This window comes from Triticum aestivum, chromosome 1D, assembly GCF_018294505.1.
Source record: "Triticum aestivum cultivar Chinese Spring chromosome 1D, IWGSC CS RefSeq v2.1, whole genome shotgun sequence".
Lineage (NCBI taxonomy): Eukaryota > Viridiplantae > Streptophyta > Magnoliopsida > Poales > Poaceae > Triticum > Triticum aestivum.
The window spans coordinates 329,505,889-329,518,097 of record NC_057796.1 but is presented as its reverse complement, the minus strand read 5'-3'; positions in this window follow the sequence as shown (position 1 = coordinate 329,518,097).

Here is a 12,209-nt window from a genome sequence, read left to right as displayed (position 1 = left end):
TCACGACATATATGTATACAGGGAAGGAGCTGGGGCAGGTCCGCATGTGGGAGAGATAGAAAGAGGAGAGTGGTGCAAAAGGAGACAAAGTGTGCTTGTTTGCAGTGGGGGTGGTGTGTGAGAACCACATAACTAGGGAGATAGACGTTTGGGGGCGACGTTTTGTGTGTATGGGAAAGATACACTCTACATAGTGCGTGTGCTTGGGAAAGAGAGATGCCGGGAGACCTAGCTAGAGAGTGGGGGAAGAGATGTGTGCATGCCAAGAGACAAAGTGATAGAGACCTATATTGGGGTCCAGACTTTAGAAGAGAGAGGGGTGTTAATGTGCTCGTGTGTTGGTGTTTGGGGGAGAGAACGACTTCTCTGTGTGTGGGGGGTGGGCGACGAGGGGGGGTTGGCTTCAGATAAAGAGTGAGGTGTCTATATTTGAGGGACTTTAGCGTAATTGAGATATACATGGTCAATAGTGTGTGCACTCATGGTTGATCAATTTGTTTCATAGTTTGGACTATGAGATAACGATACTTTTGAACATGCGTGATATACCTTGATGTACCAGAATTACAAACCTAAGATTGGAATTTTGGAATTCGACTCCATCATTAGCTTTTGTAATTCATTTAAACGGAGGTACATTTTTTAAGCCAGGATTTCGTGATTTCAAATTCATATATCAAACCTAGAGATATACACATACGGGCATGTTCAAACTTTATAATCATCCACTTTATTCATACACATACACATTTTTGCTTTTGTCATCATATTTAGGATAAACACATTTGGAATTACATTTGAATTGGACCGTATGATGGTATTTGCTTGTAGTAGCACAATGATCCATATTTGAATTGAATGGACAATCTAAGTTTCGAGTCGGAGACATTGATTTTCAAAATTTGCACTTTTTTGCGTGCAAAACAAACAAATTCTCGGCCATGATATCATAGTCGGCCGTACAAGAGCAGAATAAAATTTCAGGCGCCAATAGCTTTCAAACTTCCCGCTCACATCGAAATATCTTGCGCCCACAAGTTTAGCCCTGCGATATTCCTATTTTACCCCTGCCACATGAACGGAAAAGGGCTGCTTTTGTAACTCCATTGTTTTCCCCTCTTTGCCCCCAACATTCTTCCCCAGAGCCCCTCCCCGACCCCCCCCAACCACGGCAAGCCGCTGAATTTAGTCCTCCGCCGCAGCGGTGGACCTCACACCCCGACGGATCTACCTTTCGCACCTTGGAACCCCCAACTGCCAACTCACCACTTCACCGGAGCCGCTTCAGTGACTGGCTTGTCCACCGCTCCAGATCTCCTTGACCGCCATCATGGTCCCCCGCATCGGATCTGCTTAACGGCGCCCTTGTCCACCATAGTGTAGGCCCTTCATTGACTCCCTCGTCCGCCCCTTCGCTGGCCCTTCATACAAGCCCTCGTCCGCCGCAACAGATCCACCTCACCGAAAGCACTGTACAACGCGCCCGCCGAAGACTTCGTCCACTGCACCGGACCCACTCCACGCACGCCATATTCAGCTCCACCTGCCCTGCTTTACCGACGCCGCAGCCTCATCAGGTTATTTTGATTTATACTCCTTCAGTTTTTCTCTTTATCGTGCAACTATTCACTTACCACAGATGAGCTTTCTTGTATGTTGACAGGCGCCGCAACCGTAGCACCGGAGCCGCTTCAGCAACGGCGACAGCCGGCCCAAACTCAACTGCAACACGAGCACCATCGACGATCCTTAGCTATCAAGTATGACAACGATACCCATACGACGCCGAGAATCAGGTACTATTATCCAACGGCCGGTGCCTACGTTCACTTTCTTAGCATAAGCACTGCACCTTTGAATTTCTTCAGGGCATCATTCAGTTTTTCATGATACGCGTTATTCTGCTTGCACCTGTAGGGCCATACTTCTGGCAGTGAACATGTTACATGTACTAAATTACATACCAGTGCACATATAGATATAGTTAATATGCTTTAGTTTTGTCCTAAGTATTACTGTACTTCCTAGATATCGTAATGGTGTTGTTCTGATGCCACCTGTTGGTTCCATCAGACTGCTTAATGTTCTCTATGCTTAATTACACATCAGCAAACTAGCATGTGGTTCCGCTGCTTTTTGTTCGTTTTACCCTACATTTTCTGATGCTAGCTATTACATCACTGCTCCGAGCCTCTGTTCATTACTTTTTTGTGTGTTCTTGATCTTCCCAAGTTGCATGACTAATTTGATGCTTCTATTAATTATGGAGCTGCCAACCCCATCAAGCAAAATATTTGTTCTTTTGGGGATGGCACCTCGAACAAGCATAAAAATAGAGGGAAGCAGATATATTGTCGTGTATCCACACACCCTTCTTTCATTAGTTTAGATGAACCATTGATGATCAATTCGGACCAGTGCATGCGATTAAAATTAGTTTTACCTAAATAGAGGGTGCAGAATAAACTACAACAACTAGATTAGCAACCATGGGATGCTGACGATATCTTCAAAGAACATTGCAACAGCAGCGAGGCTTCACAGCAACATATGGTAAGCCAGTGTGTTTTAGTACATGTGAAATGTAATGCGAGTGGGCTGCTTTCTTGGCTTGTGCCTGAGGGAGTCCTGGACTGAGGGGTCCTCGGGCGTCCGGCCTGTTATCCATGGGCCGGACTGATGGGCTGTGAAGACATGAAGGCCGAAGACTGTACCCGTGTCGGGATTGGACTCCCCTTGGCGTGGAAGGCAAGCTTGGCGATCAACTATGAAGATTCCTTCTTATGTAACCGACTCTGTGTAACCCTAGATCCCTCCGGTCTCTATAGAAACCGGAGGGCGTAGTCCGGATAGTACTCATGACCATAGTCATACAGGCTAGACTTCTAGGGTTTTAGCCATTACGATCTCGTGGTAGATCAACTCTTGTAATACCCATATTCATCAAGATCAATCAAGCAGGAAGTAGGGTATTACCTCCATAGAGAGGGCCCGAACCTGGGTAAACATCGTGTCCCCCGTCTCCTGTAACCATCGATCCTAGACGCACAGTTCGGGACCCCCTTCCCAAGATCCGCCTGTTTTGACACCGACATTGGTGCTTTCATTGAGAATTCCACTGTGCCGTCGACGAAAGGTTCGATGGCCCCTTCAATCATCCATAGTGATGCTGTCCAAGGAGAAACCTTCCTCCCGGGACAGATTTTCGTATTCGGCGGCTTCGTACTGCGGGACAACTCGCTTGGCCATCTGGAGCAGATCGATAGCTACGCCCCTGGCCATCAGGTCAGATTTGGAACCTTGAACTACGTCGCGGATATCCGTGGAGACTTGATCTTCAATGGATTTGAGACCGCGGCGATCGCTCCCCATCGCTCCGATGAACATGACTTAAATCTGTCATCGGACCAGATTCAGGAGATGGTTCCTGTAACTGCTACGGCCGTAGGTCTGGAGCAGATTGCACCATCCGAAGCCATAGAGTCCGCGGCATTGGAGCTGCACACAGACTCAGCACCAGGGAATATCTGCGTCAACGGAATTCCGGACTCGTTTCCGGACTCGATCTTCAAGTTCAGCGCCGTAGATGTCTTCCAACACTCGCCCCTCGGCAATGTGCTAAACTCATTAAAAAGCATGTCCCTGGCGGGAGACTCACAGCTGAATTATGTCCGGTTCGAGCTAGAGGCTGATAATGGAGAATTTCCCTTCCCACCCGCCACCCACTTCATAGCCACTGTCGAGGACTTAACCGACACGCCTGATTATGGCTCCGAAGACATTGACGGCATAGACGACGATGCTGACAAGGAGCAAGGCCAAGACCTGCCAGTCATCGGACGCGGGACGGCCACCCATTCGTACGACGTGTACATGGTCGATACACTTAAAAAAGCTCGCGACGATGACAAAGGAGATCCAGTTGAGAATAAACCTCCTGAGACACAGTCTAAGTACCGGCGCCCTAAACACCGCTCCAAGTCACATCGCAGCAATGTTGGCACCAGAGAAAATAGTACTCCGGACGACGCCGAAAACAATGAAGACCCTGTTGGAGCAAGATCCGAACAGGAGGAACAGGAAAACGGTCAAGCCGTCCCCGATGAACAGGCCCTGCCCAGCGAAAATTCGGAGGACGACAACTACCTTCCGCTCTCCGAAGATGAGGTAAGCCTCGGCAACGAAGACTTCATTGTACCAGAAGAGCCCCTCGAGCAGGAGCGCTTCAAGCGCAGGCTAATAGCTACTGGAAGGAGCCTGAAAAAGAAGCAGCAACAGCTTCAAGCTGACCAAGACCCACTCAACGATAGATGGACCAAAGTCCTGGTCGCAGAAGAATACGGCCTTAGCAGCTTAGCCAAAAGCTACCCAAAGCATAGATTGCTACATCAATTCGACGACGAGGCGTTGGAGCCCGTACCATCATCACACAATCCGGCAGGTCGCCGACAACTCTGTCCGGATAAAGAGGCAACTCAAGCCGAACACCAGACCGCCCCACCTCGCCGTAAAGGCAAGAATAACGCAGCTCACGATTGTCCAGACGACCTACAGCGGGACTTGGACGATAGAGCAGGACACGCAAGACCGATCTATGGATCGTGAAGGCATGCCACGACACGGGATGATGGCTACCTATTTGGACGTGCCAAACCTAGCCACGCCCGAGCCGGAAACCGCAAATGGACTCCTTCGGAGTTACGTCGCAGTGTGGCCCAACATAGAGGCGCCGCACACCCGCTTTGCTTCACCGATGAAGTAATGGATCATGAATTCCCCAAAGGATTCAAACCCGTCAATATTGAATCATATGATGGAACAACCGATCCCGCGGTATGGATAGAAGATTTTATCCTCCACATTCATATGGCCCGTGGGGACGACCTCCACGCCATTAAATACCTCCCACTAAAGCTAAAAGGGCCAGCTCGGCACTGGCTAAACAGCCTGCCTAAAAATTCCATAGGCAGCTGGGAGGACTTGGAAGAGGCCTTCCTCGATAACTTCCGAGGAACATATGTCCGTCCACCGGATGCCGATGACCTAAGTCACGTTGTCCAGCAGCCCAGAGAGTCAGCCAGGAAGCTTTGGACTTGGTTCTTAGTCAAAAAGAACCAAATCGTCGACTGTCCGGATGCGGAAGCCCTTGCGGCTTTCAGACACAGTGTCCGGGACGAATGGCTTGCACGCCACCTCGGCCAAGAAGGACCTAAATCCATGCTAGCCCTCACTGCTCTGATGACCCGCTTTTGCACGGGAGAAGACAGCTGGCTCGCTTGTAGAAGCAACAGCGCCAGCGACCTAGGCACTTCCGAAATCCAAGACGGCAACGGCAAGCCATGACGAAGCAAATACAACAGTCGCAATGATAATGAAAGATCACGCGACACAGCGGTCAACGCCGGATTCAGCAATCCCAAGTCTGGCCAACGAAAGAAGCCATTCAAGGCGAAATAGATGAACCATCCAACCTAGATAGGATATTGGACCGACCCTACCAGATTCACGGCCACCCCAATAAACCTGCTAGTCATACTAATAGAAACTGCTGGGTCTTTAAACAGGCCGGCAAGCTCAATGCCGAACACTAGGGGAGGAAGCCGCCAGGCGACAGGGATGACGGAGAGGTTCACCAACAAAATACCGGGGGTCAGAAGCAATTTTACCCGAGGATCAACTACTCCCGGGGCGAAAATAGCAGTCCGGCTTCCGCCGCCCACCTCGTACACCTGCAAAATTTGTGCCGCGCATACATCACTACACACTCAAAATACCATGGGCATTGGCGGAAGCACACTACGGACAAACCTGCAAGCATCCCCGTAACATTTTTTATCCATTTTCTTTTTATTTCATCCTTCACTAACCCTTAGAAACAGGTGACGAACAGGACAAACATCTGAAACTGGCTCTATCGGAGTTCGGATCCGTACACTCATCTAAGGGGCTATTTCCATCAAGGATTCCCCCCTCCCCCCGCCGAGGACTGGCGGCGCAGACGTGCGACAGGAGATCCAAAATAACTTTTTGTAGACCGCACTCTCTATTTTGAGCCTGTACTATGCATGTTCCTCCGCCCCCGACCCCGAGCATGTCAAATAGCTGGGAGGGCGGCTTCTATATATAATAAGTAATCATTGGCATATCGCTCAGCTCCCAGTAAACAATATCCGAATTAATCATCTGTGTTGTTTCACCATTAAAAAGGCTCCCATGGTTGTTTCACAGATATACCTTGGCATAACCTGCCAAGGGCTTGGTATGGGAACAAATGAGTTGCCAGCAAAAGCCCGAATAGCTCTACAGCATACTTCGGCGTCGCAAGTTTGGCCTTATATGCATCAGCTCCGAATCATTGTCTTGGGTCAATAGTTGGGTTGCCCGGCTCGTGTGCTTGCTACCCTACGTTCCGCTCTATCGTCTAGGGTAGTAAAGGGAGAACTACTGCGATTGTACTTTCGGTTCATCTGGTCAAGTACCTCAGTAGAGAAAGCCGAAAACTGACTGTCATGATGCGGCGAGAGTTGGTCAACTAGCGATTCTCCGTGTCACACGAGGGGTCTTTTTAGATCAAATATGTAAGGCACCATATGCCACATACATACCAGGGGCTATGTCGTAGTCCCACCATAAAACTCCTATGGCTAAGTGAAAGTGTTAACGCCCTATAGTCCGATTTCCTGGTTCGCGGCATTATCACCTCCTTCATGGACCAAGACGTTGGATAAAGAGTGAATAAATGCTTTTCCGAACACCCCCGTACTTCCTACGAGGGGGCTGAAGCCGACGACCGGAAAACTTTCAGATTATATTAAAACGGCCGCACAGGAGGAATTCAATCTTTCAAGCAAAACATAAAAATAGATTAACTATAAAATTGTCTTTTACAATTCTCATACACCTCACTCGAACATTATGTCTTTCGAGCACTGACCCTCTATCAAGCGGGCGGCCTCTAGGACGTCTTCAAAATAATGATCCGGTTCCGTACGGTCCTTGCCTTTGGGTGGACTCTTTGTCTCAACATCGACGGCCTTCATCTTCCCCCAGAACGTCTTGACTCGGGCAAGAGCCATCCGTGCACCCTCAATGCATGTTGACCGCTTCACAGTGTCGATACGCGGCACCGCGTCAACAAGCCTTTGCACCAAACCAAAATAGCTATTCGGAACAAGCTCAGTTGGCCACAACCGGATTATGACATCCTTCATGGCAGCGCCGGATATTCTATGAAGTTCGGCCCATTGGGACATCTGTTCATTGAGCAACAGAGGGTGCTTTAATGCGCCAAACTACGACCAAAAAAGCTTATCCATTGCATACCCATCTCATGCTTGGTAATACTGCGCTGCATCGGAAGAACTCTTCGGCAAGTCCAAGAACTCGTCCGGAGAACTCCACACTTGGTTAAGCTGAGCATAGTTCGGGTCACCAAACTTAGTTTGCAGCAGAAAGGGCTTTCCAGCCGCAATCTCCCTCGCCTGCCGAACCTCCTCACGGGCTGCTCTGGATTCCGACCGTGCTTCTCTCGCCTCTTGTAAGGCCTTGTCCAGTTAAGGCGTTAAGCCTTTATTCTCCTTCTCCAGAAATTCACAGCGGCCAGTAGCATTCTCCAGTTCCGCTCGAAGAACTTCAACGGCGGCAACACCATCTGCAGCCACGCATATTCCAGCATACAGATTTTAGCATCATGCTTATACCACAAAAAATGTATGGGGACTACCCCAAATACATACCTTGCGACTCGTCAAGACGCATATTGATTAACGCAAGGTCATCCCCTGCTACATCAAGCTTCCGCTGCAGCTCGGCAATATCCAGAGTCTGGGAAGTAGCTAAGGGGGAAACAGCCTGCGTTCCAGTTCATCAGATCAATCCTTGAGTAATCCTTTTTGATCCTCTGATTCGCTTCCCAGTGGAAGCCAACCCGAGTATTAGGGGCTACTACCTATACACAGGTGCATGTTTGCAAATAAAATATAGCTGAAAATATTATATCACAAACCTCGAAGCCTTTTAGCAGGCTCATGAAGGCTTCATTCAATCCGCTCTTCGCGGACAAAATCTTCTCAACCACTGTACCCATCAAGGTACGCTGTTCTCCCGAGACAGATGCTTTTCGCAACATGTCCCGCAATATAAACGGAGATTCTGGATCTCCGGAAGCTGCTCCAGGAGCACCACCATCCTTTGAAGGGATCTGTTGACCCGTCTCCAGAATCACTGTCGGTTGCGAGCCAGATAGTCCGGGGCCTTTATTATCAGCCCCAGAATTTCAGACGGTCGGAGATCCCCCTTCGGTTACCGCCTCTTTTATCCCCTCCGTAACTTGTTGATCAAGAAGAATCCTCCACGACGACACTTCAGAGTCGTCCGCCTTATTGGGTGAGGAGGTTGGGGGAGGCGTCTCGCTCTCCATCATCTCTAGGAGGAGACCTCCCGAAGAAGAGGATTGCCCAGAAACACGCTGCGCCGACCTGTAAAAATGCACGGACGCGTTACGTATATCTTCGGTAACGGCAAAGGAGCGGGACGCTATCAAAGTATTCCGGATTCACTTACGGTTTGGCCGAGGGCTTGTCCCCTTGTCGGAGCTGTTCAACGGCGTCGCTTTCCAAACCCAAGCCACTCAACGGTGGCATCTTGCCCCTTTTGGGGGATCGCCCCTCCCAACCTTCGGAGGTGGCCCTTTTCCTCCTACTCGGAGAAGGGATGCTGGCTCCTCTTTTGCCTCTATCTTCAGGCGAGGAAAGGTCGATTTCTCCGGACTCAGTATCCGACTTACTTCCGGAACAAAGGTCATCCCGGGACTTTTCGCTCTCCTCTTTGCCCTCCCTTGTCGGCACCTGATATGGTGTTGGGGCCAGCATCCTTGTTAGCACAGGATTAGCTGAGTCTTCGGGAAGGGGAGCCGGACACCTAATCCGTTCCACCTTCTTTATCCAGCCCTGAAAAGGGTGATTTGGTCAGTATCTTGCCACTGGGTATCTGATCATGAGGTATTCGACAAACGGGTACTTACCGGGGTGTCCAGATGATTACAGTCTAGGCCGACATCTTCGGCGGTGTCCGGCCATTGCCTTCGTTTCCCGAAGAATAATCTCCACATTCCTTCATGCATAGTGCCAAAGAAGTCCTGAAGAGTCCGCGGCCCTTCTAGATTGAACTCCCATAGGCGGAGAGGCCATCGCTGGCACGACAGGGTCCGACGAACTAGCATTACTTGAACAACGTTGACGATCTTGATGTCCCTCTCAATGAGGCTTCAGATGTGACTTTGCAGAGTTCGCACCTCGTCCGTTGATCCCCAGTCCAACCCCGTATTAATCCACGATGCAAGATGAATTGGGGGGCTGGATCGAAATGCAGGCGCAGCTGCCCACTTGGAGCCGCGGGGCTCGGTGATATAGAACCACCCCTGCTGCCATAAATCGGAAGATTTGGCGAAGGATCCTTTTAGCCAAACAGCGCTAGCGAGCTTGCTCACTGTAGCACCACCGCACTCGGCTTGCTCCCCCTCTATCACTCGCGGCTTCACATCGAAGGTCTTGAGCCACAAGCCGAAGTGCGGAGGAGTTCGGAGGAAGGCTTCGCATGTGACGATAAACGCCGAGATAAGAAGAATAGAGTCCGGGGCCAGATCGTGAAAATCTAGCCCATAATAGAACATGAGCCCTCGGACGAAGGGGTTAAGCGCAAACACTAACCCGCGGAGGAAGTGGGAAACGAACACGACCCTCTCGGCAGATCTGGGGGTGGGAATAACCTGCCCCTCGACAGGAAGCCGATCATGGATTTCTGCGGTCAGATACCTTGCCGCCCGAAGCTTTGCAATATCTCCCTCCGTGACAGAAGAAGCTACCACCGGCCTTGACGGCTGGATCCGGACATGATTGGAGCTTGTGGTAACTGAAACCCGGGTGTTGGAACTCGGGGTAGCAAGGTTTGAGGAAGAAGCAAGCGTGAAAGAAAAAGACGGGTCTGTACCCCTATATAAAGGCTGCGAATATCAAACGTCTCCTCCTGGGCCTCAAAACTTGCCTATTCCCAAGGAGTTGTACCCAAGCGACGGTTGGGTTACCCACGTCCGGGTTGGCAAGAATCCCCTAAAAAAAGGGAGACACGATCTCCGCTTGGATAAGACATGCCAATAAAACCATGTCTCGAGACGTGGGACAACGGGCCAGCTAACGGTTTGAAAATAATGGTCGAGCAGGCGTGATGTCATATTACATAAAAGTTGTCAGCGGATTGAACTCGTGAAAAATTATATCCTCTGCAGTTGTGTATACAGGTCCGGATACAGTCATTACATCTCAAGACTATCTTGGAGTTCGGAAAGGGGAACCCGCCTTGCAATGCCGAAGACAATCTGCGTGCCGGACTCCTCGTCATTGAAGCCAGGTTTAGGGGCTACTGAGGGAGTCCTGGACTGAGGGGTCCTCGGGCATCCGGCCTGTTATCCATGGGCCGAGCTGATGGGCTGTGAAGACATGAAGCCCGAAGACTGTACCCGTATCCGGATTGGACTCCCCTTGGCGTGGAAGGCAAGCTTGGCGATCAACTATGAAGATTCCTTCTTATGTAACCGACTATGTGTGACCCTAGATCCCTCCGGTGTCTATATAAACTGGAGGGCGTAGTCCGGATAGTATATACTCATGACCATAGTCATACAGGCTAGACTTCTAGGGTTTTAGCCATTACGATCTCGTGGTAGATCAACTCTTGTAATACTCATATTCATCAAGATCAATCAAGCAGGAAGTAGGGTATTACCTCCATAGAGAGGGCCCGAACCTGGGTAAACATCGTGTCCCCCGTCTCCTGTAACCATCGATCCTAGACGCACAGTTCGGGACCCCCTACCCGAGATCCGCCGGTTTTGACACCGACAGTGCCCTCAAATAGTTCAGTTGTCTGCTTTGCTGTATTGCTTGATTCGAATGCTTGTTTGTTGTTATGTTATACCTGAGTTGGCCAATATGTCAGCAGTGCCTGATGTACTACCGTAAAGAAATGCATGCCTAGTTCATTTGAGTCCTTAACTTTTCCTCTGAACTTCATCACAAGACTGTCTTCGTAGTTTATATGAGGCCACACTGTTAAGTGCTTTCTCAGATTATTTCAACTTCTTAGATGCCTTAGCAACTTAAATATAGCGGTGGTGCACTCCCTTTCAACTTTCATCTTACCATTTTAATTTCTTTTCGGCTGATGCTGCTTCAAACCATTTAAATATAGCTTGCCATGCTCGGCAAATTCGTATGTCATTTACCATGTAAGCTTACTGCCTGGATCATGAGATAACTATCTCTTACTTATGTCCAGCGGAAACCTTTCAGAATGCCGTTCACACTAGGACACAATGTACAACCCCAGAATCTATTTGTGGAAGCAGTGCGCCATCCATGTTACCAGATGGTAGCAGTTCAGAGGCAACACCGTCGGAGAGCAGTCTGAGCACAGATATTATAGTTCTTGAGGCTCTACTAGAGGCAGAAAGAGATGGTGTGGCTGCCATGAAGGAGGTAATCTTTATCTTGAGGCTGGAAATTATGGAATTAGCGGCACGCATTATGCAAGCAACCCAAGAATTGGAGGAAGTAAGAATGTTGCATTTGAAGAAGGAGGAGGTCCTGCCGTTTCTGCTATCTGAAGCCCAGGGTAATCCCGGTTCTTCTTTAGATACCAGTTGAAATTGTCATTAGATTATTGTACTTGCATGTTGTGTCATGTATCTGAATGGATTGTGTTGTAAGACCCCCTATGTTGTCCATGTGTTGTAATGATCCGAATACTTTAGGCGAGGTAATCCTCAGTACTTGTATGATTGACATAAGATGAACTATTTTTCATGTGAGCATATTGTATTGGATGAAATAACTGTTTGACTCAAAGTGCATCCAACCTACTGAATTCGAAGATCACGACATTTCTAAATCATAATCATATTTAAAGGTGGAATAAATCTTTGTTTTGGTTTTGAAGAAATAAATAACAAAATGTAGAATTATCTGTGGATATTTGTAATCGAATACAAATAGGATTTGAATTTAGTTTGCCAGGGCCCAGGGCAAACGTGAATGCTAATTCTCCCAAGTTTTGAACGAAGCGGCTAAACACCCACTATAATTTGTGGGCTGTCCGAAGCAAGTGTTTGCGAGATGGAAATTACTGTCTACCCCTGACACTTGCATCCTTATCGA